The 23637-nt window shown below is 44.1% G+C and overlaps 1 protein-coding gene across 5 annotated transcripts in view; it reads left to right on the top strand.

Annotated features, from left to right (window-relative positions):
• The window catches only part of ARHGAP26 (Rho GTPase activating protein 26), a 437396-nt gene that overhangs the window by 78474 nt on the left and 335285 nt on the right, over positions 1-23637 (top strand). Inside the window, exon 1 of one of the 5 annotated variants that reach the window (XM_045075350.1) lies at positions 11688-11718. The exons of 3 other annotated variants lie outside the window; for them this stretch is intronic. The gene's annotated coding sequence lies outside the window, so the exon portion shown is untranslated. Of the gene's footprint in view, positions 1-11687; positions 11719-16634; positions 16655-23637 lie in introns of those variants that run through there. One more of the 5 variants, XM_045075349.1, reaches the window with a different exon arrangement.

Below are 23637 nucleotides of genomic sequence, written 5' to 3'. Positions count from 1 at the left end.
CGACCCCCTCCTCGAGCCTCACATCAAGCTTCCCGGCTTGTCAGAAAGTCTGCCTCTCCCTCTCCCACTCCTCCTGCTTGTGTTCCCTTTCTCGTTGTGTCTCTCACTGTCAAATAAATAAATAAAATCTTAAAAAGAAAAAGAAAAAGAACAGATGAGGCAGCAGCAGCCACACCTTTTGTCCCTCCCCTCGCAAAGCACTCACATGTGTATTGACTGTTCCTCCACAGAGACGAAGGGTGCTTGGGTAGGTGTATGTCCCTTGTCGCATATTACCCACCTTGTGGTTTTTGAACATCTTGTGCTGTGTGGGTGGAGAGAAAAAGGAACTGTGACACAGTTACTCAGTAGAACAAGCAGTTCCCCTCCTCCCAAGGCTAACCCACTGGCCCTCTTAATGCTTGTCCTCTTAGTTGTAGCCCTCCTGCCTCTGACCCCTTGTTCCACTAATTTAATGCCCCAGAGCCTCATTTCCTGGTCAGGGCATCACTAGACCACTCCTTTAGTGGTGTATTTTCTTCTTTGTCTGCAAACATGCTGGAAGTCTTTATTATCTTTAACACAAGGAGATGGATGGGGGGGGCAATCCCAACAAAACTTCCCTTTGTACTTTTCCTATTTACATGCTATCCTGTGCTGCTGCCTCTTTCATAGCTAGATTGCTTAAAAGAATATTCTGCATTTACTGTCTTTATTGCTTTACCCCCCAAAAGCCCAGAAATCTGGCTCTTGCCTGTAGTTCTCTCTTGAACTGTCTTAGAATCGCTGGAACAAGCTAGTTAATTAAACCAGATTGTTCTTAGCATTCCTCTCCTTTCTTAGGACTCCTTTTTGCCTTCATTGACTGGATGTTCTCCAGGCTTCCTTGGCTCATTCTGAGAATCCCTTCCCAGCTCATCTTCTGTGTCCTGTGGGTCTTGCCAAGGTTTCTAGCCCCCCTAGCCTTCCAGACCAAATGATGTGTCTGTGTTACTGATAGCTCCAGTCCTGCCCCCTGCCCCCATCATGTGTACCTGAGTCCCAGACTTCTCTGTGGCAGCCCCAGTCCCTTTCCTGTTCTTCATCAAACTGAGAACTGGAGACGGGAGATTTGCCCGAGTCATGTCAAGTTGTTCGTAGACTCTGTATATTTCTAGGATTTGTTGTGCATAGGCACACACCCCCTCCTCAACCTTGGAAAGATGGTTCACTTTGGCCAAGAAGATAGAAGTTAACTGTATTCTAGCAGTAGTTTGGATTTGCCTGCTGTCCTCTCTCCAGAACTTGATAAAGCAATGAAAAGTGCTCCAGAGGATTCTATCTGTTTTCTCTGAAGACACAGGAAATGCCATGCAGAGAAATGATAATGAAGAAGGGCTTTATATGGGAGGTAAGCAATAGGGTGAAGCATTAGTGGATGGTTTACCAGCTAGGGGCTCTGAGCAGCTGGAGGTAGTTTGGAAGAGGCAGTTGTCAAATGGGAATTATTTCGCCTTTGAGGAGTTGTAGGATGTTCACATGGGTGTTAGAGTGGGTGTTGATGAACAGAGCCCCAACGTTATCCTCTGGGGATATGGGACCAGCCCTCTGCAGAGGCATTGCCAGACTACTCTTTACAAATGTGTCTGCTGGCCAAGGTGAAAGGGTTTCTTGGGAAACAAAGCCGGTGTGGCAAAATCTAGATTCTTAAAACCATCCTTGTGTCTCTTGAAATTCAGAGTTGGGTTTCTATATGGAGGCTATCTAGGGACAGATATATTTTACTTTTCCCTATGTGATACTAATGATAGGGGTCATGTTATTAATAAATATGCCTATGCCTTGGAACCACAGGCCTTTTTCCTTACTTCTCACATGCATTCTTGAATGGTGAGGCATTTTGGCTCCTTTTTGCATGTCTATTGCCAGCAGTTGGATTGATTTTTACATGATCTGGTTGAGTGTCCTGGGTGGGGGATGGTACAAAGTTTCTTTGATTCAGAGGAGGACTCAGTGTTCCCCTGGACTCTGTCATTATCACAGTAGTGATCTTGCCCTGGAAGTGTGTGTGTCTTACTTGTGCTTTAAAAAACCAACAGAACAGAAAAGTTTACCAGCCAGAAGCCCTGGGTACACCCTGCTTGCAGGTATGGAATCAAGCTGTTGTCTTTCCTCGTCCCATTGAAGTTTCATGACACCGAGCCCTTCCCTTCGCACAAAGAGATGTCGGAGGCAGTCTCCCTTTTGCAGAGGCTTGCTGCTCTGAAACCTTTGACCTCCTTCACTTCTCAAACTTGCCTGAGTCAAGCTCTATAGGCAGTGGATGTTCTGATGAGGAGGGTCACAGGTTCTGCTCGGCAGAGTTTGGACTGGAAGAATCATTCTGACTCTAAAGTAGCTTTCTGGGACAGTTAGTGGGCAAAAAGTTAATGGTGGTGTAGTTTAGATTTTAAAACTGTGGGAGTCTAGAGTCAGGTTCCTGGGTTTGTAGCTTGGTTCCGTCACTTACTGACAATTCTCTCATTTGTAAAAGGGATTTAAACAATAGTACCTGCGTCAAAGGGATTTTGGGAGAATGAAGTGATATCTTTAAAGCACTCAGGGGCTGGGCAGATAGCTAGCTTTCAATAAATTGTTGCTTTTCATGGTATTGAAAATCCTTCAGACTTAGCCTTCACTCCCTGTTTGGAAATGTTGCAGTCATTCTGAGTATGCAGACAGCAGCTGTCTTTTCCACTTCAGTGTGCATTTGTAGGAAACTACAAGTTCCAGGAGACCTTGATTATATGCGTTTTGTTTGTAATATAATGGAGAACACAAGTGGATGGTAAGTGGCACATAGTATGTGTTTAGTAAGTCCTTTTGGGATGAGTGAGTGAACCTGTGCGTGGATCAGTCACAGCAGTATGGTTGGGTGGCATGTTGGGTATAGCTAGGAATTTTTAGTTTATAGCTAGAGGATCCTTCAACATCTTGGAAAGTAGGTAGCATCTTCGGGGGAAATCCTTTTTTTAAATTTTAACTGCTTAATTAGCACCCAGAAACTACATGTGTTAAATTGTGCAGTTTGGTAAACTCTGACATCTGTATGTACCTCTGAAGCCATCTCCACAGCACTGGGGGATTTCTTAATGCCTTTGTGTTTTCTTTCTCCATAGCTGATAAGCCACTTTACCCTTTGGCCTGACCTGGCATTTGGCCGGCAGGTGCTTCACTGAGTTGGGGGTGAGGGGGTGGGATGCTGGCATTGTGTTTTCCTTCTTGTCCTTTCTAGCTATCTTGTGCATTTTTATGTTCTTGCTATGGAATTTTAGATGATTATGGTATATATGTGTGTGTGTGTTTGTGTGTGTGTGTGTGTGTGTGTCTTTGTCTGTCTGCAGCAGGTTGCATGTTGAGGAACAAGAACTAGATCAGTTTAGTTCGATATTATATTCTCATTGTCTCCCATAATCCCCACCATCTAGGAGGCCCTCAGTGGGGGGAGGTGAAGAGGTCCATTCATTCACCCCATTACCAGAATGGATAGATGGCACTGTTGGGCCTGAATTGGGAACACAGGGGACTGAATTCCCAAAGACTGAAAGTTGTTTTTACCTTCATCAGAGGAAATCAAAGGGAAAAAGGCCTCTTGGGGTCTGAAGTACTTCATTACTGATGTGACTCTAAGGAAACCCTGGAAATACAGGGAATCCATCATGACACTAGCCAGGCCCAAAAATGAGGCACGTGGGGACATTTGCTGTCATTCTGAGGCCCAACTGTTCTGTGCAAGGTTAAACATTTATGTTGGAGCTCTGTTAGTTTGCTTTTTACTGTAAACTGTTTCCATACTACAGGCTGCCACAGAAGGGTGCTTTAACTGTATGCTGTTACAAGGACCCCCAGATATCTTTTTTTTCTCTCTCCAGCTTGTGGCATAACCCACCCTCCCTGCCTCTTCTCTTCCCTTCCCTACCGCCCCTCTGCGTCATAAATCACAGTGAAATTTTCAGAGTCAGCTCTGATGGCCTCAGAGAGAAGTCTCTCTTAGGTGCTCAAAGAAGCAGCACAAAAATAATAATTTAAAAAAATGACACAATCAGGTAGTGGTCTTTGGTGTACATTTGGCGAGAGTCAACATTTTAGAGCAGTAAATACTCTCCGTGGTAGAGGAGAACCAGCAAAACCGGCTTTTAAAAGCTCCACTGCAGGAAGTAAGGGAAAGGTGGGAAACAAGAGAGGGTATATTTGTGTTAGGAGGCTGACTTTCTCCTAAACGTTAACGGGAGAGATGGAGGCAAGATTCATTCACAGTGACTGTTTGTTTCAGGTGCTAGGTGGCAGCTGGTTGCTTTGTGATGAAATGTGGCTGTTCCAGCAGCTTTTGTACTTCTAAGTTGTATTTTGTGCACGTCTCATCCCAGGTGCTTTGCTCCCTAGAAAGTCCGCCATTCTTCCATCTGCCCATCACTCTTGACTACTTGTTATGTACCAGGCACTGTATCCATACCTACTTCTGTCCATTCATCCATAGGTACCACACACCTGGCCTCCCTACCTGCCTACCTAGCTGCCCACCCTCCCGCCCTTCTGCCATCCACCCACGCACCCATCTTCAACCTATTCATTCTCCAGTCACACAGCATTATTAATTGCCTGTTACACAGAAGCCACTGTTCTAGGTCATGGGAACCCAGAGTAGGAAATAACTTAAGAGAGGAGACAGGCTTAGGAAGAAGATTGTTCTATCATTTTCTCCTCTAATGTGAGGTTATTAATGACTGACACCCTCACCACCATTTGTAATGCTATGAAGACAGAGGCCTGGTCTGATTTTTGCTTACTTTTGTCTCCAGCGACCAGTATACAGGGAACAGTAGTATATCACTTACTACATAAGTGTAGTCTGTACATAGTTTTTTTTCATGTATAATGGAATAGATGAGTGTTCTATATAGTGTGGGACATGCTTTAACACGAGTATAGTCAAAGCTGTGAGAAGTCACACAGAAGATAGTTGCTAACACTATCTGGTCCAGGTAAGGAAGAATGAGGGTTGTCTGTGAATGCCATTAAGTGTACACGCATGTGCTCAGTGGCATTCTTTCAGCTTCTCCTCATACTGAGGTGGTCATTGGGCTGTGTTGGAATACAGAACTGACCTGGACTCTGCCCAGACTGAGCACATGTAGAGAGTGCTTAGTGGGAGAGATCCAGGTGTGTCAGCCCATGGTGGGGGCCAGCCTGGGGTAGGGGGGGCAGTGTGTGGGAAGATGGACTGGGAAGGGTTCCCTTGAGGGAACTAAGTAGGGTCGGGCAGGGTGGAAGAAGGTCTCTGAGGGAGCTGATCTGGGAAGGAAGCTGGGGTAGCTTGAATGTGGAGAGCAGCTCTGGAAGAGGCTAGGACCAGGCCATCTGCAGTATCTGAACAGCAAGTATTCCTTTTTGTGTGTTTGCAGAACCCCTTAGATTTTGGTAACAGTAGGAATTTAAGACTCTGGCTTCCTAAGAGGACTTCCTGTGGCTGCGATAACAAATGTCCCCAAACTCAGTGGCTTCAAACAACCTCTGCAGGTGCTAGGGAAGAAGCTTTCTTGGCCTCTTCCCAGCTTTGATGGTTCCTGGCAGACTTTGGTGTTCCTTGGCCTGTAGCTGTATCTCTCCCGTGTCTGCCTCCTCTTTCCCTGTGTGTCTCTGTCTTCTCCTCCTCCTCTTAGGAGACCGGTCATTTGATTTAGGTCCCATTTTAATCCAGTATGACCCTATCTTAAGTAATTACATCTGCAAGGACCCTGTTTCCAAATAAGCTCAGATGCTGATGTTCCAGGTAGACAAGAATTTGGGGGACATTATTCAGCCCATCTCAGGAGGGAGTGCTGAAGTTGCTGGAACAGTGCTAGGAGGCTTCCTAAAGGTCTTCTCATTCCTCAAGGCTTCTGGGTTGACAGCAGGCCACAGACTTGGTTGTGGGGAGGACTGGCCAGCTGTGACTAGAATTCCTGTATCTGGCAAGGACTTGCAGGTATGGGATTCATCCTTTCAGTGCCTAAATGGAGCTGAGAGATTGTAGGAGGTGGCCCTACTCATGCCATCCTCGGTCACGTCATCCTGTCCTTCCTGCAGTGAGGGGACAGATGTCAGGGTTTCTTCCTGACCTTCTCTCAAGCACCTTGAGACAGGAGGAAGTGGCCACCAGCGTAAAATGGCCAGAATAATTAATGACCTGAGCCAACAATGGTCTAGGGTTTTTCCATGGTCCTTCTCTCCTCTGGGAACAGTTTCCTGCTGCTTTCTTGCAGGCATGTTGCCAGGGACTTTCTGGGTCTCCAGGACCTCGCTTTCCTTTTCTTTCTTGTTTGTCTGTTTTCTCAGGTTCAGTGTCAGTCACTTCTAATTCCCTCGTAGGTAAACAAATTACTCAACACTGTCTTCTATAACAGTGGTTTTTAAACTTACTGTGATTTCCAGGTTTGATTTCCATATCTAGTTAATACATTTGATTCTCAGAATTTCTGATAGAGTGAATCTGGGGTGATGTGATTCAGGTGAGCTTCAAAAGCCAACTTGAGAAACATTTCCTCCAAAAGATAGTGGGGTGTGTGTGTGTGTGTGTTTTCCTACTAGTGATACTTGGTGTATTAGAACGAATGGCTTCTGCATTTACATGATGCTAATTGGCACAGTTTGTCATCAGATTATTTAACATTCTAGATAGGCTGTCTAGAGGTACAAATGCAAATTCTTTGCCTATCATTTGCCTACAGGCAAAGTGATTTTAAAATAGAACTAGCAATACCTTGAGAACATAAGCATACTGTTGCGTGAAGAACATGGCGGGGACTGTGTGTTTTGTGGCTTCAAGGCTAAACCTAGGAAATGTGGTTCTGGTTGTTTCATTTTGTGTCTGTAATGGTGTAAATAATGGGATGCCTATTGGGTCTTCATTTCTGTGACCCAGCTTTCAGCTTTCTCCTGAGTAAAAAGGGGATTGCAGGGTTTGTCATTCTCCTGACTGAACTCTTAAAGAGTCACCTGCCTGTTTGTATTCATTTATTGGTTTGGGGCATACTACACGCTAGAACTGCGAATACTGTCCTTTTCTGAACAAATCAGACATTGATACTGCCTGCTTTGTGTTTATAATCTCATCAGGCAGTACACATTAAACAGTTACTAGAATTAAAGGAAATTAGCTATCCTGTAAAGGCATGGGAAGGGAAATCCTAGGGAACGGTGAGAGTTTACCAGGGGGAGTGGGTGGAGGATGAGAGAAGGCCACATCCCAGGGGAAGTGACCCTTCAAGTGAAATCTGAAGAGTGGAGAGGTTTGGGGAGCGCTCCAGTCTGATGAGGGCTCGTGGGTACAGGACTTCTTCCTGGGCAGAGGGAACACATTGTTCCAGGCTTCGGGGTGAGCATAGTTCCTGCACATTAGAGGATCTGCGTGGGCCAATGGGGCTGGAGCACTAAAGGCCACTGGGTGTGCCGATGAGGCATGTTTTGTGGGCCTTGGGCAGTTTTTGAAATGAAAAGGAGGAGTTACACCTGGGGAGGGTATAGAAAGGGCAGTGACAAGATCACATCTGCTTTTTGGAAGGGCTAACCTGGGCAGCTGAGTGACAAACAGTCTGGGAGGGGGTCCAGGAGGAAGTGGCAGGGCCAGTAAGGGGTCCAGACCAGAGGTGGTGCTAGCCTGGGCTTGGCGATGCTGCAGGGAAAGGAGGTCTTCCCCTCAAGGTAACAGTTGGAGGAAATGAGAAAGTTAATGGAGGTGGAAAAGGAATCTCAGGTATTTCTGTGTCCAGGATTAGGTACTGATCCTATGGGCCCTTATTCATAAAGCACAAACATGGACAATATAAATCCTTTCTTTGATAGTATCTCTGTTGACTTACGGTGTTTTTATTTGCTATAAAAAAAACTGAGGGTGTCTGGCTGGCTCTGTCAGTGGAGCATGTGACTCTTGATCTCGGACTTGTGGGCTTGAACCCTGTATTATGTATAGATAGATATTGCTTAAAAATAAAAATAAACTTAAAAGAAGTTCACACTATTTTTATAAATTTTACTCTTTGTTTTTATTGTGCAGTGCCCGTTTTACATGTAAACAGAAGATAAGCTGACTTGTTTGTGGAATCACTAAAATCACATAATTCATATTCTATAGCTCAGATGCCTGTTCATTTTGCTCTTACTAGAAAGTTGGAAGCATTACACAAGCTAACTCAACTGTGTGAATGTGTTTGCAGATCTTTTTTTTTTTTTTTGAGGTGTAATTGACATAACAACATCAGTTTCAGATGTACACCGTGATGATTTGGTATTTGTATGTATTGTGAAATGATCACCACAGTAAGGCTAGTTAACATGTCACCATACATAGTTAATTTTTTTTTCCTCGTGATGACGACTTACGAGGTCTGTTAGCAGCTTTAACGTATGCAGTATAGTATTATTAAATGTAGTCACCATGCTGTATTTCACATCCTGTGATTTATAATGTGAAATTTGTACCTTTTGACCACCTTCACCCATTTTGTCCACTCCTCCCCCTGCCTCTGGCCATCACCCATCTCTTCTGTACTATGACCTTGTGTTGTTATTGTTTGTTGTTTTGTTTTGTTTTGCATTTCATGCATAAGTGAGACTTAGATTGTTTTTCTCTGATTATTTCACTTAGCATAATGCCCTCAGGATTGATCCATGTTGTCACAAAGGGCAGGATTTCATTATTTTTTTCTGGCCAGATAATATTCCTATACACCCCCCCACCACATTTTCTCTTTTCTTTATTCATTCATCCATGGATAGGCACTTAGTTTGTTTTCCTGTCTTGTCTATTGTAAACAACGCTGCAGTGAACATAGGGATATACTATCTTCTCAAATTAGTGCCCCCCCCCCTTCAGAGAGATACTCAGAAGTGGACTTGCTGGATCCTCTGGTAGTTCTATTTTTACCTTTTTGAAGCACTTGCATAGCATTTTCCATAGTGGTTGTATCTGTTTACATTTCCACTGACAGTGTAGCGGGTTCTCTCTTGTTCCATATCCTTGCCAAACTTGTTTTAATTTGCATTTTCCTGGTGATGGGTGATGTTGAATACCTTTTCATGTACCCATTGGCCTTCTGTATGTCCTTGGAAAAATGTCCATTTAGATCCCTCAGTCTTTTTTTTTTTTGCTGTTGCAAGAGTCTAGCCCCTTATATAAGATTTGCAAATATTTTGTTCCATTCATTGGGTTGCCTTCTCATTTTTTTAATGGATTCCTTTGCTGTACAGAAACTTTTTACTTTGATGTAGTCCACTTGTTTACTTTTTACTTCTTCTTGCCTTTGCTTTTCATGTCAAATCCAGAAAATCATCACCAAGACTGATGTCAAGGAGACTTCCCTGGAGGAGTTTTATGGTTTCAGGTTTTCAAAGTTTTAATCCATTTGGAGGTGATTTTTGTTTATACTGTGAGATAGTGGTCCAGTTTCATCCTTTCATTCTTTCATCCATAGGGCTGTTCAGTTTTCCCAATAACATTTTTTGAAGACTGGATTTTTCCTACATTGTATATTCTTGGTTCCTTTGTCAAAAATTGATCTACCATCTATGTGTGGGTCTATTTCTGGGCTCTCTCCTCTGTTCCATTGGTCTGTACATCTATTTTAATGCCAAAACCTTACTTTTTTCATTACTATAGCTTTGTATGGTAGTTCTTTTTTCTTTAAAAAATTTTTTTTTCATTTTTTTATAAACATTTATTTTTATCCCCAGGGGTTGTATGGTAGTTCCTGATTAGAGCAGGATGCTGCCAGCTTTTTTCCTTCTCAAGATTACTTTGGCTGTTGGGGGTCTTTTATAGTTCCATACAGATTTTAAGATAGCTTTTTCTGTTTCTGTGAAAACGCCCTAATTCAGCTGTTTTTGTTTCATGTCTTCAAAATCAAACATTTTACGAATGTTCTCTACCTTACTGATGAGTAAGGAAGGACCTGAAGGAGCGAAGATGTGTGGGTTGCTAAATCTTTCCCTGCATTGTGTGGTTGACTTAACCAGGGAAATAACAGGAGTAAGAAAGGCTATGGCAGTGTCTCTTGGTCATTCATATTTGTTAGAATGCTGCCTTTCTGCATTTGCTAAGTTTTGATTTGGAAGGAAAACATGAGCTCTCAGGCCTGTCAGCATTCACACTTACTCAGTTACAGACGTGACACAAATACCTTGTACTTGGTTTTAGTATAGCTCGACTTTCATACATCATGGGTCCACCAGAGTTCTGGACTCATTGGGCATTGCAAACACCATATGTACCTGGGGTTGCAAGGGGCCCTGGTGGACACGCATATTGGAGATCTCTGCTCTGCTTTTCCCACCAGACTTCACTTAGAAAACACAAGTTCAGAGATAAAATTTTAAATGTCAAGGTGGTGGCAGGAAAGCATTAAGCAAAGTGGCCCTTCTGAGTGTGGGTTCCAGTGTAACTGCATGGGTTCCATGTCCACAGAGCGATAGTCCTCTCTCTCAGCTGCCTGGGAGCCTGTATCCTGGATTCACTTGAGTCTGTATCACGTTTACTTTTTGCATGCTCAGTTGGAGAAGATTAACTGGTTAGATCCTTATTGGCAGCCCTGGCCCAGGCCTGTGGTCCAGCATTGCTTGGCTTCTCACGTGCTGCAGGCAGCTCTCACTTCTTTGGGAAACATGGATTCTGGATGGGTTTCTAGGCAGGCAGCATGAGGGCCATTCATCAGCTCCTTGTGCCATAAGCAGGGTCTGTACCAAATCAGGCCCTAAAGAGTGCTGCCTTTCTAGGTGCTCATGTGGGCTTTGGAATAAGACACATGATTAAGAACATTTTTGGAAAAAGCCTAAGTATTCAGCATTTATGGTTTTTAAATTGAATTACGGTGTTCCCTCCTCCCACCTCTACTGTCACTTAGATTTCTTCTTCTACAAGTGTTAATTGCCTGCTTTGGGAACATTTGTAAACCTATTGTCAGGAACTAGAAGTTCTGGCTTGTTCCTTGCCGCTCTACCTTTGTAATCAGGAGAGGTTCCATTATTGGTACGTGGTACTAGATGTTCCGAGGGCTTGGATAGTAGCGGTTCTCTTACTTGAGCATGCATAAGAATTGCCCAAATTCCTGGGCCGCAGCCTCAGAATTTTGATGGAGGTGGCTGGGATATGCTCCCGAGGCAGGTCTATCACTGTTAATGTTCAGTGTATTTGGAGACATATTAATCTGATCGGTCAAATCCTGTGATGGTGTGGAGTGTGGGGATTCTCTGAGAACTAGCTGAAGCCCAATTTCTTATCTGACTGGGGCAAAGCTGGTAAGGAGGCAACATAGTAGGGAACCTGGGCTTTTCTTGGGGAGTGTGTGGAGGGCAGTTGTTGCCCACCTGGACCTCACTGCCTGGTCCCAGGAACAGCACAGCCTCCCCTAGGTGCAGCAGGAGAGTGGGGCATTGAACAGGGGATAAAAGAAAGTGAAACTAATCTCTGAGGATGTTACTAGGTGTGGCTCTGTTCAGAAACACTATGTGCTCCCCCCCCCTTCAGGAAACATTGATTTAATCCATGGGGAGACAGGCAGATTTTCCTTTTTTTTTTTTTTAAAGATTTATTTATTTATTGGACAGAGATCACGAGAGGCAGGCAGAGAGAGTGAGAAAGAAGCAGGCTCCCTGCTGAGCAGAGAGCCCGTTGCGGGATTCGATCCCAGGACCCCGGCCGGCATCATGACCTGAGCTGAAGGCAGCAGCCTAACCCACTGAGCCACCCAGGTACCCCAGTTTTTCCTTTTTAAATGGAACTTACTCTGATGCTGAGGAGTGGCTGCCCTACCTCCTGTGGTGTTAGTGGGGACGTTTGAACTGTTCCCGAGCATTAGATGGATTCCATTTAGATCATAGTAATGGTCAGAGGTCAGCAAGGTAGGGGAGTGTAAAGGTGGGTGGTAGGAGGCCAAGTGGCTGTCCTCTGATTTTTATACAGAAATAAATCACCCTACATATTAGTTATTACATTCTTGAGTAATCCCGAGTACTATTAATATCTATTGTTTTTTTTTTTTCTTTTCTTTCTTTCTTTCTTTTTTTTTTTGAGTGCTTGCTGCAGGCTGGGTGCTAAGCACTTCTGAGCATCACCCCTTTACTCACAGGACCAATCCCCCCCCTGGCCCCTCCCCGGCCATGATTTCATGCAGGTGGAAATAAATATAGAGACCTTATAGATGGCTGAGGGGAGATTTTGAGTTTACTCATTATTCGAGTGCTTACTCATCATTCTAGGCTTGATTGGCTGGAGGAAGGCCTCTCTTTACTCGCAGTGCCTTGTCTTCCTTTGGCTATGCTCACATTCATCTTAGCTGTTGAGAGCAGCTGGATCTGATGTGCATTATTTCAGGGCTCTGCTCTTTGGGATTTTCTTGTTAACAGAAATTGTTGTTTACATTTGAATGTAATTTAAGACCAGATTCTTTGGGCTGGGTTTTTGGTTTTGCTTCTCTTCTCTTTTCTTTTCCTTTCTTTCTTTTCTTTTCTTTGCTAGAAAAGTGTCAGGGATTAGTGGAAGTTGATGGGTCTTGGCTTCCCTTTTCCTGCTTTTTTTGTGAAATTCTTGCTTGCCTGAATGTGTACAAAGTGATTGTGATTGTGCAGATGCTGGAAGAGGCAAACCTGGGGGTGCAGTAAGGCCTAAGTTCTAGATCTTCCAGATGTTGGGGTTTTGCTTCACAATTCCAGCTTTAATCTCAAGACCTTGGAACAGGAATATCTGCATCCCGGGTGATCTGTGGAGAATTGGGCTTGGAAATTCATTATCAGCCTGGATGGACTCTTGCGATATCCCATTTTTCACTCAAGAGCTTCATGGTCCCTTTGGTAAATCCCTCAAATCTTTTCTGAGGTAGCAGTATTCATTTTCCTTTTATTATATGCATGAAGAAAGGCACAGAAGAAGGACAAAATGCAGTCACTTGATGACTCCCTGGTAGAAGTGGTGGCCCTCAGAACTGTCCCTGAGGTGAAAAAAAGAAAAAAAAAAAGAACTGTCCCTGAGGACAATTAACTGAGTTCTGGATTCCCATGTGGGTGCCTGGGCCTTGTATGCATCCTGGACAGGCAGGGCAGTTCTGTTCTAGTTTCTCATCTCCGTTTTTCTGGCTCCTTGTCCTGTCTTCATTTTACTGGCAAGACACCCCTCATCCCCACCTCCCCCACCCCCACTTTTTTTCTTAAAATTCTCTTCCAAGAAAGTCTGGCTTTTGCTCTAAGTTTACTACCATAAATTTTGAGATGGTACACGTCACCCTCTTAATCTAATTGAGCCAGCACATCATTGTGAAGACATCATTTTATTTGGGGGTATTAGTTGCTATGGTTATTTGCTGAGACTAACAGAGTCTGTGTTCTCTCAGTTGGATTTTTGGAAACTGCTATCTGAGAATGACAGAGGTGTGTCTCACTGTAGAAATAGCCAGTGTATACCCTGACGATTAACACATTTTTAAAAAAGCACAGAAAAAATACTTTGGGTGGAATTTTTAGAGCTAGAAGAGACCTTAAAGATCACTGACCATCCTTCTGGTTTTCAAAGAGCTGTCCAAGGCTAACGTGTTAATTTACTTTGCCTAGGTTCGCAGGCGTTGTTCCTGGGAGAGCAAGGATGCAGCCTGTTTCTGATTCTTACTCTAGCTCCCATTCTGTTTTTTTGTGCAACAGTTGAAGTCCTTTCAAGGAATCCATTCTTCAAATATATACTGAGGTCTTGTGTGCTCTAGGTGCTGGGCTTGGAAGGAGGAAAACACTGTGATCTTGACTCTCAGGGTCTCTGTTGGGAATTCCAGACCTTGACTAGAGAGTGTGATGCCTGGACCAGCAACATTGGTATCACCTGGAAACTTGTTTGAAATGTACACTTCCAGGCTTACTAAATCAGAATCAGCATTTTAACAAGATGACCTGGTCTTCAGGTGCATATGTAAGTTTGAGAAGTGTTCCTCTAAGAGAGTTGGACATTGTAGAAGCAGAATTACTATTAATTTACGTGGAAAAAGTTTTAAGCATCCCTGGTGCCCCAAAATAACTTCTCTCAAGCTTTTTGGGTGCTTTCGGATATGTCTTGCTAACGACTGCACAAAATCAATTGAGATAAAATACAGATGCTCACAAACACAGTTCAAAGCTATGGCCGCTCTAGTCACTCCAGGCATGGCTCATGGCATAGCTAACACTGAACACTATTTTCCCTTTCGCTGTGAACAGAAAAATCCTTTTGGCTTTCTTTTGTTTAGTGAAAATAGGTACTAAGGGACATACTTTGTTAAAGTGGAGTGGTGTAAGTTGAACTTCAGAAAAACAGGATACCTGTATTTGGTAAGTTTGGTGAATTAATGAGACAAAAATTCCTTAATTCTGAAAGCTAATGAAGATTCTCATTTTGTTGATTCTCTTGTCTCCAACCTGCATTCAGCCAGACTGTGCCTGTGTGGGAAGGAAAAAAAAACAGCATCTAGGGACAACCCTGTGTTCTGCTCACATTTTTTCTTCCATTTAATTCCCACAACAAACCCGTGAGGTACTTGTTACCCTCATCGTGACATAGACTCTTGGAAAGGTTGAGCCATTTTCCCAGTCCTAGAGCTGGTAATTGGCAGATCCAGGGTTTGAATCCATGTTTGCAAGTCCACACACTTCATACTCTTCTGAATTGACCTTGACACTGTGTGTGTGTGTGACGTTTACTCTTGAACTGCATGGAAATACCCTTTCTTTTTTGCTCTTTCACTTGATCAGTCCCTCTTAAAATGGGGTTCTTTGTTTTAACCAAGCAAATCACTATTGTTTCTCTGGAGGGAGTTTTTCTTGTACTTACCCACTGTCATAGAAGGTCTTGGAGCTTTATGCCAATGTGATTGTTCTGAATCCATTCCCTCAGTTCTCTGTGTCCTTGTTTTCTGCTTTGTGTCGGTCCTGAGCGATGCACATTTGGGGCTGGGCTCTTTTGGGCTTCAGGTTTCAGTATAGGTCTGATGCTGACTTAATCATTCAAAACAGTGGTCCCTGATGAGCAAATGCTTTTTGAGGACCAGGACCTATTCTGTGACAATAAGCTAGTCTGGAATTTCTTCATAAAAGATCACATCTTAGGACTTAAATTCCCCGTGTTCTTAAGAAGAACAGACAGGGGCGCCTGGGTGGCTCAGTGGGTTAAAGCCTCTGCCTTCAGCTCAGGTCGTGATCCCAGGGTCCTGGGATTGAGCTCCACATTCGGCTCTCTGCTCCATGGGGAGCCTGCTTCCTCCTCTCTCTCTCTCTCTGCCTGCATCTCTGCCTACTTGTGATCTCTGTCTGTCAAGTAAATAAATAAAATCTTGAAAAAAAAAAAAAGAAGAAGAAGAAGAACAGAAAATGCAGCCCTTTGGAAATACAGTTGTCTTAATATATATCTTTGTATACCTGTCTGTAGTAGGGGTGTTACTGAGCCCTCATAATCCAGATGTGAACTTGGAGTTTTCAGTAGGGAGCAGAGTTTCTTTGAATCCCTCATTTTCTGGTTATCTCCTGGCTGACCTGTGGTCTGTGTGTCCAGTGTCAAGGTTGAGAGGTTTCCTGTACCATGTAATCATCCCACAAGGAGAAAGCCCCTTGACTGTGGGTGTATGTTTTTAGCAGTGAAGCAGGATGGGAAGTCAGAGTAGAAGTCCCAAAATGAAGTTCTGGGCCTTAGTAAAAGTCATAATCAATGTTTAAGCTGATTTTGTCTTTCTTCTTTACAAAAATATGGTTACCATTTCTTTAGGGATAAAGTCTATATTCCTTAGCTTGGCATTCTAGTCCTTCCGTGATTTTAACCCCTTTTCCTAGTCTTACCTTCTTTCTATCAAGCAATTGCCTACTGTTTGATGCTGGGTTCTCTGCTTTTGCATTTCTTTGCATCCTGTTGCTACTTCTAGAATACCTTCTCATGCCTGTTTACCCTGCCCTGCACCTCCTCTAATTTCACTTTTTTTATTAACATATAATGTATTATTTGTTTCAAGGGTATAGGTCTGTGAATCATCAGTCTTAACTGATTTCACTTTTAAAGCTCTTTTCAAATGCTACTTCCTGTTCTTCTTCTTCTTCTTTCTTTTTTTTTTTGGCGGGGGGTGGGGGGGATGATTCCACCAATGGCCGTAACTAGAATAATAGCCTGCTCGCACTCCTGTAGCTTTTCTGATCTGATCTCTCTGACATGTTTTGCCTTAATTTGCAAGTTTGTATACAGTAGTCCTTCTCCCCCTGCCCCCCATCCACAAGGGATATGTTCCAGGATCCCCAGTGGATGCCTTGAAACCACAGATAGCATTAAACCTGTATATACTATTTGTTTTTTCCCCATGCATTTAAATTACTCATACATACCAATGATAAAGTTTAATTTTTAAATCAGGCATAGTGAGATATTAATAATAATTACAAATACAGTAAGAGAGTTAAAACAATACATTGTAATGAAAGTTACGTGAATGTGGACTGTGTCTCAAAATATCTTAGTGTCCTCACTCTTCTTGTGATGATGTGAGATGATAAAATGCCCACGTGATGAGATGACATGAAGTGAATGACGTAGGCATTGTGACATAGCATTAGGTTACTACTGACCTTCTGACATTAAGGCAGAAGGAGAGTCATCTGCTTATAAACTGAGGAGCATGGCAGGCAACTGAAATCACAGGTAAGGAAGCACTTACTGTACCCAGATGAGATCCTTCTAACTTACATCCTCCTAAAGGATATGGAATGTGTATGTATAGTTCTTTGATTTCTTTGAGTACATTGATAGAGGAGTCTCAAATATTTGAGTAGGTTAGGCCATGGAGTATAGTAGTTGAGAGTTTTGGAGTCACAGAGACCAGGTTTCTTATATTACCATTCATTAGCTGTGTGACCATGGCATATTATTTAATCTCTGAATCTGTTTCCCCATCTGCAAAATAGGAATGATAATTCCTATTCATAGGATGATTGTGAGGACAATATGAGTTAAAGTACTCATAATAAGTACATAATAAAGTACCCCATAAATAACATACATAATTATATAAAAATAAAGTACATAATAAGTACCCCATAAATGAATGCAAAATGTGTTTACACTTATTTTGATGTAGTCAAAGATGAGTTTGGGTCTCCCATATTATTCTTGAAGAATGTTTCCATGTAAATAGTATTAGAAACCTTATCTGGAAAAGAGTGAAGCGCCCCTTTCTTCTATTGAATTTCATTTTAAAAATCAACTCGGAAAATTTCGTTAGCCTTAGTGCTCTGGTTGGAAAAACAAATTCTCCAGAGTCTGTGTTGGCTATGGCCTCATTTAGGAAATAGAATTTTAGGGAAATGGCCTCAGGAAAAGCACATGGATGTATAATCAGGACGCTCATGAGGTGGAGGTTGATGTGCCTGGTGGGCATATCATCCTCGGATGACACGAATGGTCGTCTGAGTCTGCTCCCACCAGATCTGAAAGAATGTAAGAGACGTGCTGGCAGTGACTTCATCCCTCCAACCCTTTCTCTCCGTATCTCAGGCTTGAATGGGTAAGATGAACAAGAACGCTCTAATGTATTAGGGCATTTCTTCCCCATGGATGCCAGGGCCCCTCTCTCCATTGCTGATTGAGTGCCCACTGGACATTTCCCTTCTCGGCTGGGTGTGTTCATCAGCAGGACATGGTCTGTGCCCAGCACTACATTTGAGGCTGGCTTTGTCATTTCTCTTTAGGTTATTAGCCACCTTTCCCTGATACAGTCCATCGCCACCTAGTGGCCATATGTAAGACTGCATCACAGAAACTAGATGAATGCTATGGGGGTATTTTGTTTGACTGTCAGATATGAACACTGTCTCTTTTTGCTCCTGAAAAAGTGCAGAGTTTCAGTCTGTAGAGTGAACAAAAGAACAACACTTGCTTTTCTTACCGTTAAGCAGTGGCACTAGGTTTAAAATGCCACTTGCAGACTGGGAAATGCCTGTCCCCAAGCATGGTTTCTGATAGGATATATTTTCAGCTGGCCCAGGTATGGGCAAAAAGAGAAGTGTCTCTGGAACTCTACCTTTGTCTGTTTTAGCTCCTGGCTTGGGGACAGCCTGGGGCTGGAAGGGCACACATAGTTGTGGCCAACACCAGATTTTTTTTTTAAAGATTTTATTTATTTATTTGACAGAGGACACAAGTAGGCAGAGAGGCAGGCAGAGAGAGAGAGGAAGGGAAGCAGGCTCCCTGCTGAGCAGAGATCCTGGTGGCTCTGGGCATGATCCCAGGATGCTGGGATCATGACCAGAGCCCAAGGCAGAGGCTTTAACCCACTGAGCCACCCAGGCACCCCACAAGACATGTTTATAGCCCATTTCTCCTGGTGGCTCTTGCTACAGCTCTGTGGGAATCTTCCTCAACAGACAACATTAGGGGAGGTGATTCCTATATACACCAGCTTCAGCCAGACTTACCTAAGTTTGAAATTCCTCCTAATATATATCTAATCAACTTTTTTTCCCTAAATGAATTATATAATCGGGAATTTCACCTTTGATGAGTGCAGGGAGCTAGTAAAGAGCCCAGCTTCCCCTCCCACTTTGTGCTTTCTGTGACTCCTGCTCTCAGTCAGGTTATGTGCTAGCTTGTGAGGACGTAGTGGTGAGCATGAAGAGACACAGTTCTCACCCTTCAGGAATTTACTAGTTGGGGAGGTACTAATAGAATTACCACCTGAACAATATAAAATTGCTATGAAGAAGGAGGTACACACACACAAAAAGAGGTGCATAGGACTTAGAGTGAGGGGAGGGTAGGGGTTGGCCTGGTTACAGAAGTCAGAGTAGGCTTTTTAGTGGACTGAACTTCTAAGGACTGCAGGATGAGCAGGATGTTCAAGGAGCTGGCAGAACCTGGAAAGGGAGTTGGGGGCCTAGGCCCTGCAGGGCTTCTCAGACTTTGGGAGGGACTTTGATCTTGGTTTTTAGAACTCTGGAAGCCCTTTGCAGGATTCACTATTGGAGCTGACATGACTGAGGGGAGAACTGATTGAAAGGACAAAAGTGGGTTTCGGGGTCCAGAGCAGAGGCAGTTGCAGTTACCCAGGCAAATGGGGGCATTTGGTTTAGGGGTTGCTGATGGTGATAGGGACAAGTGAATAGAACTGAGATGCTTAGGAGGCAAGACAGACACACTTGGGAAGGATACCGTGCTACCAGGGGTGATACAAGGTGTGACTTTGACTTGTGTGGCAGGACAGATGGTGGCCCCCTTTGCCAAACTGGGGATGCAGGAAGAGGTCCTTGGTTGGCTGTTTTTTGAGAGCATAGGAGAGGAGAGTGAGTTTGATTTAGAGAGTGGTAACTTTACCTGAGAATGGGAGTTGCAGCCAAGCTGCAGTTTTGGAGACTCGTGTCCATGTTCCAGCCGTCACTGTGGGTCCTCTTATTGTGCCATCTCAGATGTTCCACTTAAGCCAACATCTGTGGCTTTGCCTAGTCAGATCAGTACAACATGTCTTGAGGGCCACCTCGTCTGGGCCTGTCTCAGGCACTTACTATGTGTTATGCCAGGGAACCACTCATGCATGGATCTGGAATCATTCCAAATACAAGGTGATCAGGCACAGAGAGTAAATGTAATTGACTTTCAGAGAAGGGAAGGATTAGCTAGGATTGAGGACTTCAGTATTTGTGCTTTAAGCAGCCAACAGGCCATTCTTGTCACAAATACTTACCTTGGCAGTTGGACTTCATTAACTGTAATCAGTTTCTAAATCCAGGAGATGTGACCAAGGAGTAAAAAAAGTTTATGGATAGTTATATACAGTTCTGAAGAAAGGTAAGAGATGCGTGAAATAAATGTCATAGTGAGGTTACCTTGAGTCTTTCAGCATGGTATGTTTGTGTGAGCACATAGATATTAAATTTCCCCCCAAAAGAAAATGGGAATGGCTTGACTTGTGGTACTGAGGTAAAACTTGTGTAACCTAAGGTAGAGCCTAACTTAAAAAAAAAAAAAGGTATCAACCTTCTTTTACTGAAAGAAGAATTGGTATTTAGTTTACATTCTCTTAGCACTCTGTGTGATGAGTATCCGGGGGCAGAGCGTGGGCATCCACAGGAAGAGAATGGCATTTCCCTCTGTTCCCCAGTCAGCAGACACCTTTGAGAGTGGTCCCTCAGTGCCTAGACTTCTAGCTGCTTCTGTGTCGCTTAGCTGCCTGGTCTCCTCACCCAGAGGCAGAGGTGACTTAATTCGGTAAGGCAAATACTTGGCCTCCCCAGAAGCTGCCAGTTATGACTCCTGTCTGCTCTGGCCAGCATTCTGCCTTTCTAGCAACAGATGTTTCTGCATAGTAAATATCATTGACTTTTGGCGCCTTGCTCTGTCTTGTACTGAACATGAGACAGTGGGGTTATACAAGCAGGGTGTCGTGAAGCTTGGCATGCACTCAGCACCAGTACCAGCCTCTCTGTTTTCTGTACTCCTCTCACTGGCGTGTGCATTTTAGATTCCTGTTGGGTCACGGTGAAAGCTCCAGAAAGAAATCTCCCAATAGCTGTGTGGCAGAGTTGATCGTCAACATAAGATTCTACCGGTCATTTTGGGTTGAAGTAGACAAGAGTCCGTGTGTTTTAGATGTTCTTTTTGGTGTCTTCGTCATTGTCCCAAGTAACAGAGAGGGTTTTATCTTAACAAGGTGAGGCAGCATGGTGTATCCACATACTACAGAGGCTGCAGAGGCTGATAGAGTCTTAGATCCCCATGTTTGAGCTGTGTGCTCTTACGTCACTCCTCTACTTAGCTGAGTTCTCAGCATAGGTAGTTCTGCTTATCTTCTCTGGCTTCGTCATTGCAGGATTCACACATTAGGGAAGAAGAGCCCAGCCTTGCCTAGACCTGAAGCTGACAGTGTACAGAGTGCTTGTGTAGTGTGTCTCCCTGGGTCTCCTGACAATCTGATGACCTAGGTGGGGCTGACAACTTATGTCAGGTGAGGCGAATAAGAAGTTAGGCCTAACCTAGGGGTAGTTACACTTCTAGGAAATGGTGGAGCTAAAATTTGAACCCAGGAGCCAGGTGAGGTTGGGGTGAGGGCAAGGGGCTAGGGAAGGGGCTGACCAGCCTACAACCAAAGGCAAGGCAAATATAAAAGCCAAGGTTCTTCAAAGCAAGCTTGAGGGATGCCTGGGTGGCTCAGTCAATTAAGCATTTCCTTTTGGCTCAGGTCATGATCCCTGGGTCCTGGGATCAAGTCCCACATCAGGCTCCTTGCTCAGCGGGGAGCATGTTTCTCCCTCTGCCTGCCTCCTCCCCTGCTTGTGTTTGCTCTCTGCCAAGTAAATAAATAAAATCTTTTTTAAAAAATAGAATAAAACAAGCTTGAACTGCTGTTCAAAAAACTGGGGAGTGGATGCTGAACGAGCAAAATACCTGTTGTCCTCCTACACCTTTACCAAGATTTCTCTCTCAGGCATGAGCCATTCAAGCCCATGGTGATTTCCTTTCCAGATATCAGTAATTGGGATTTTTAGTCTATCTAGCTGTACTCACTGACCTATAACCCAGCATGGACTCCAGACTAGCACTCATTACCTAATTCTTTTGTGAGGGGGAGAGGCCTCTTTATTAGCTTTGTGGGGCCCACATGACTTCTCAGGTTTATTTTGTGGTGGGGTGTGCTGTGTGTCTCAACAACGAAATAAGGTTACTTTCTGGTCATAAGCTAACAATTTCTGCTCCAGGTGAAATGGGTCCTCCTATGAAAAGGCCACACAAAGACCCTGTTGTGCAGGATTATCCACTCCTTGATCCTCATTGGTAGCTGCCCCTGGCAGCATAGCTTCTCTGTGCGTGTTGGGAGGTTTCCCAAGCCTGCCTTAAGTTTTACCTTTATTCCACTGTGTGGAGATGGTTGTCCAGCTTGAGTCCTTCTTGCCTATGGAGGAGGCACCAGAGGATTGTTAGGTGGAGAGAAGCAACTCTAGCCTTACTCTTGGCTCAGGCCTTTCTTTGTGATTTCTGATCAGAACATTCTAACTCCAGTGAGACCGAGCACAGCCATGCCCACATTCTATACCTGATACTTTTTGGCCTTCTTGGGGGCTTTGTCTTCCACTCTGAAAGGTGGTTTTTCCTTTATTTTATCCTGCCTGCCCATGGGCCTCCTGTCTTTCCTCCTCACAGTGTTCTGACTTTGAGATGTATCTGTTTCTTTCTTGACTTGCCAGGGAATGTCACCCTGGTATTCTTAGGGATATCTTCAGCTTGAGTCAGCCAGTTTTAGGAGATGCTGACTTCTCTGCCAGGATCTTTGGACTTTTGCCTAGGTCCATTGCATTAAAGTGACTGAACCAGGGAGAGACTGGAGAGTATTGGCTGGTGGCTCCTGGATTCTCCTTCTTCACTTCAAGTGTCTTCCTCTTTTGGTGCAGAGCAGAGGGCCTTGCATAAGCCATGATATCTTGGGATTCATGTCATCCAAGCCCACAGGAGGGTGGTTTTCGAGCAGGAGCCCCTGCTGTCTGTGTGGTAAGCCTGAGCCCCAGACCTGAGAACAGCAGGACTGCTTAGCTGGGCTCTTCCACTGGCCCCTACTGCTTGAGTAAGCTCTGGGATTGGCGAGCTGCACACTGGTGGTCAAATTTGTATACTGCCCTCCACACACATTATTCAGCATGCACTGAGCGTGATGCATTGCCAGGTACACAGAGAGGAAACAAACAAAACCAAAAGATGGAAAAAAAAATGACTCCCCACTTTAAGGACCACATCTGGTGCTCCTTAGAAAGGAGAAGAGCTGAAGCCCATGAATACTTTTGTTCCATTAGATTATGTCGATCTGTGAAGCCAGAATCCTCCCAACCTCCTCCCTATATCTCATTAAAGCCAGTGCATGTTGCCAGTTATGCCTCCTATTTCCCTCCTCTGGGAATTTGGACATAATACCATTTCCTCTTCAATAAGGGAAACATCTATGAGGGTAATTTGAATGATTAGCCTAATCTGCAGGAAGGCTGCACATGGAATTAAGTTAAGCACATTTGTACCAAGCAGCTGTGTCTGTCAGGCCACTTAAAGGTACCTGGGTGGTTTTATACCCTTAACAGAAGCTGAGGGTTCAGGAGGGATCATTGGCTTTTAACACTGCCTTAAATGAAAGCTTATTTTTTAGATTCGACAAGGGTTTCTAAGAGCTTTCTTTATAGATAACATATGTGGGGTGTGTTTTTACCCCAACTCAGAACAGTGCCAGGGCTTTGTTCTTGTGGCAGTGGGGAACGCGATGACCTAGGGAAATGGTTCAGATGGGAATTTGTCATGCTGGCTGGCCACCGTCCTCATGAGGGGTTGCTGAGAGGGTTGTGAGAATTCGGTCTCACGTGCGCTTGAGGCAGAATGAGGAGTCCAGGAGCTCCTGTGCCACGGGAATGGGGCACTTCCGTGTTCTTTCTTCCCACTCCCTACCCACTGCCGGACCACAGGGGAGGTCGGTGGCAGGCTGCTCTGACACCCAATTCTTCCTGGATTCCCTCCTGTGACCAATGTATGTGACAGAACTCAGTATGTGGCTTGAGAAATTAGAACTGGGACTGGAATGGTTAAAGCAAAGTAACAGAAATAGTAATTTTTCAAGCCAGTAAGAATTTCATGTTTGAAACAGCTGTTCAGTATTTTGAATT

The sequence above is a fragment of the Mustela putorius genome, unplaced genomic scaffold (assembly GCF_011764305.1).
Source record: "Mustela putorius furo isolate JIRA1106 unplaced genomic scaffold, ASM1176430v1.1 tig00000145_pilon_pilon_pilon, whole genome shotgun sequence".
Lineage (NCBI taxonomy): Eukaryota > Metazoa > Chordata > Mammalia > Carnivora > Mustelidae > Mustela > Mustela putorius.
This window is presented reverse-complemented; position numbering and strand designations above follow the sequence as displayed.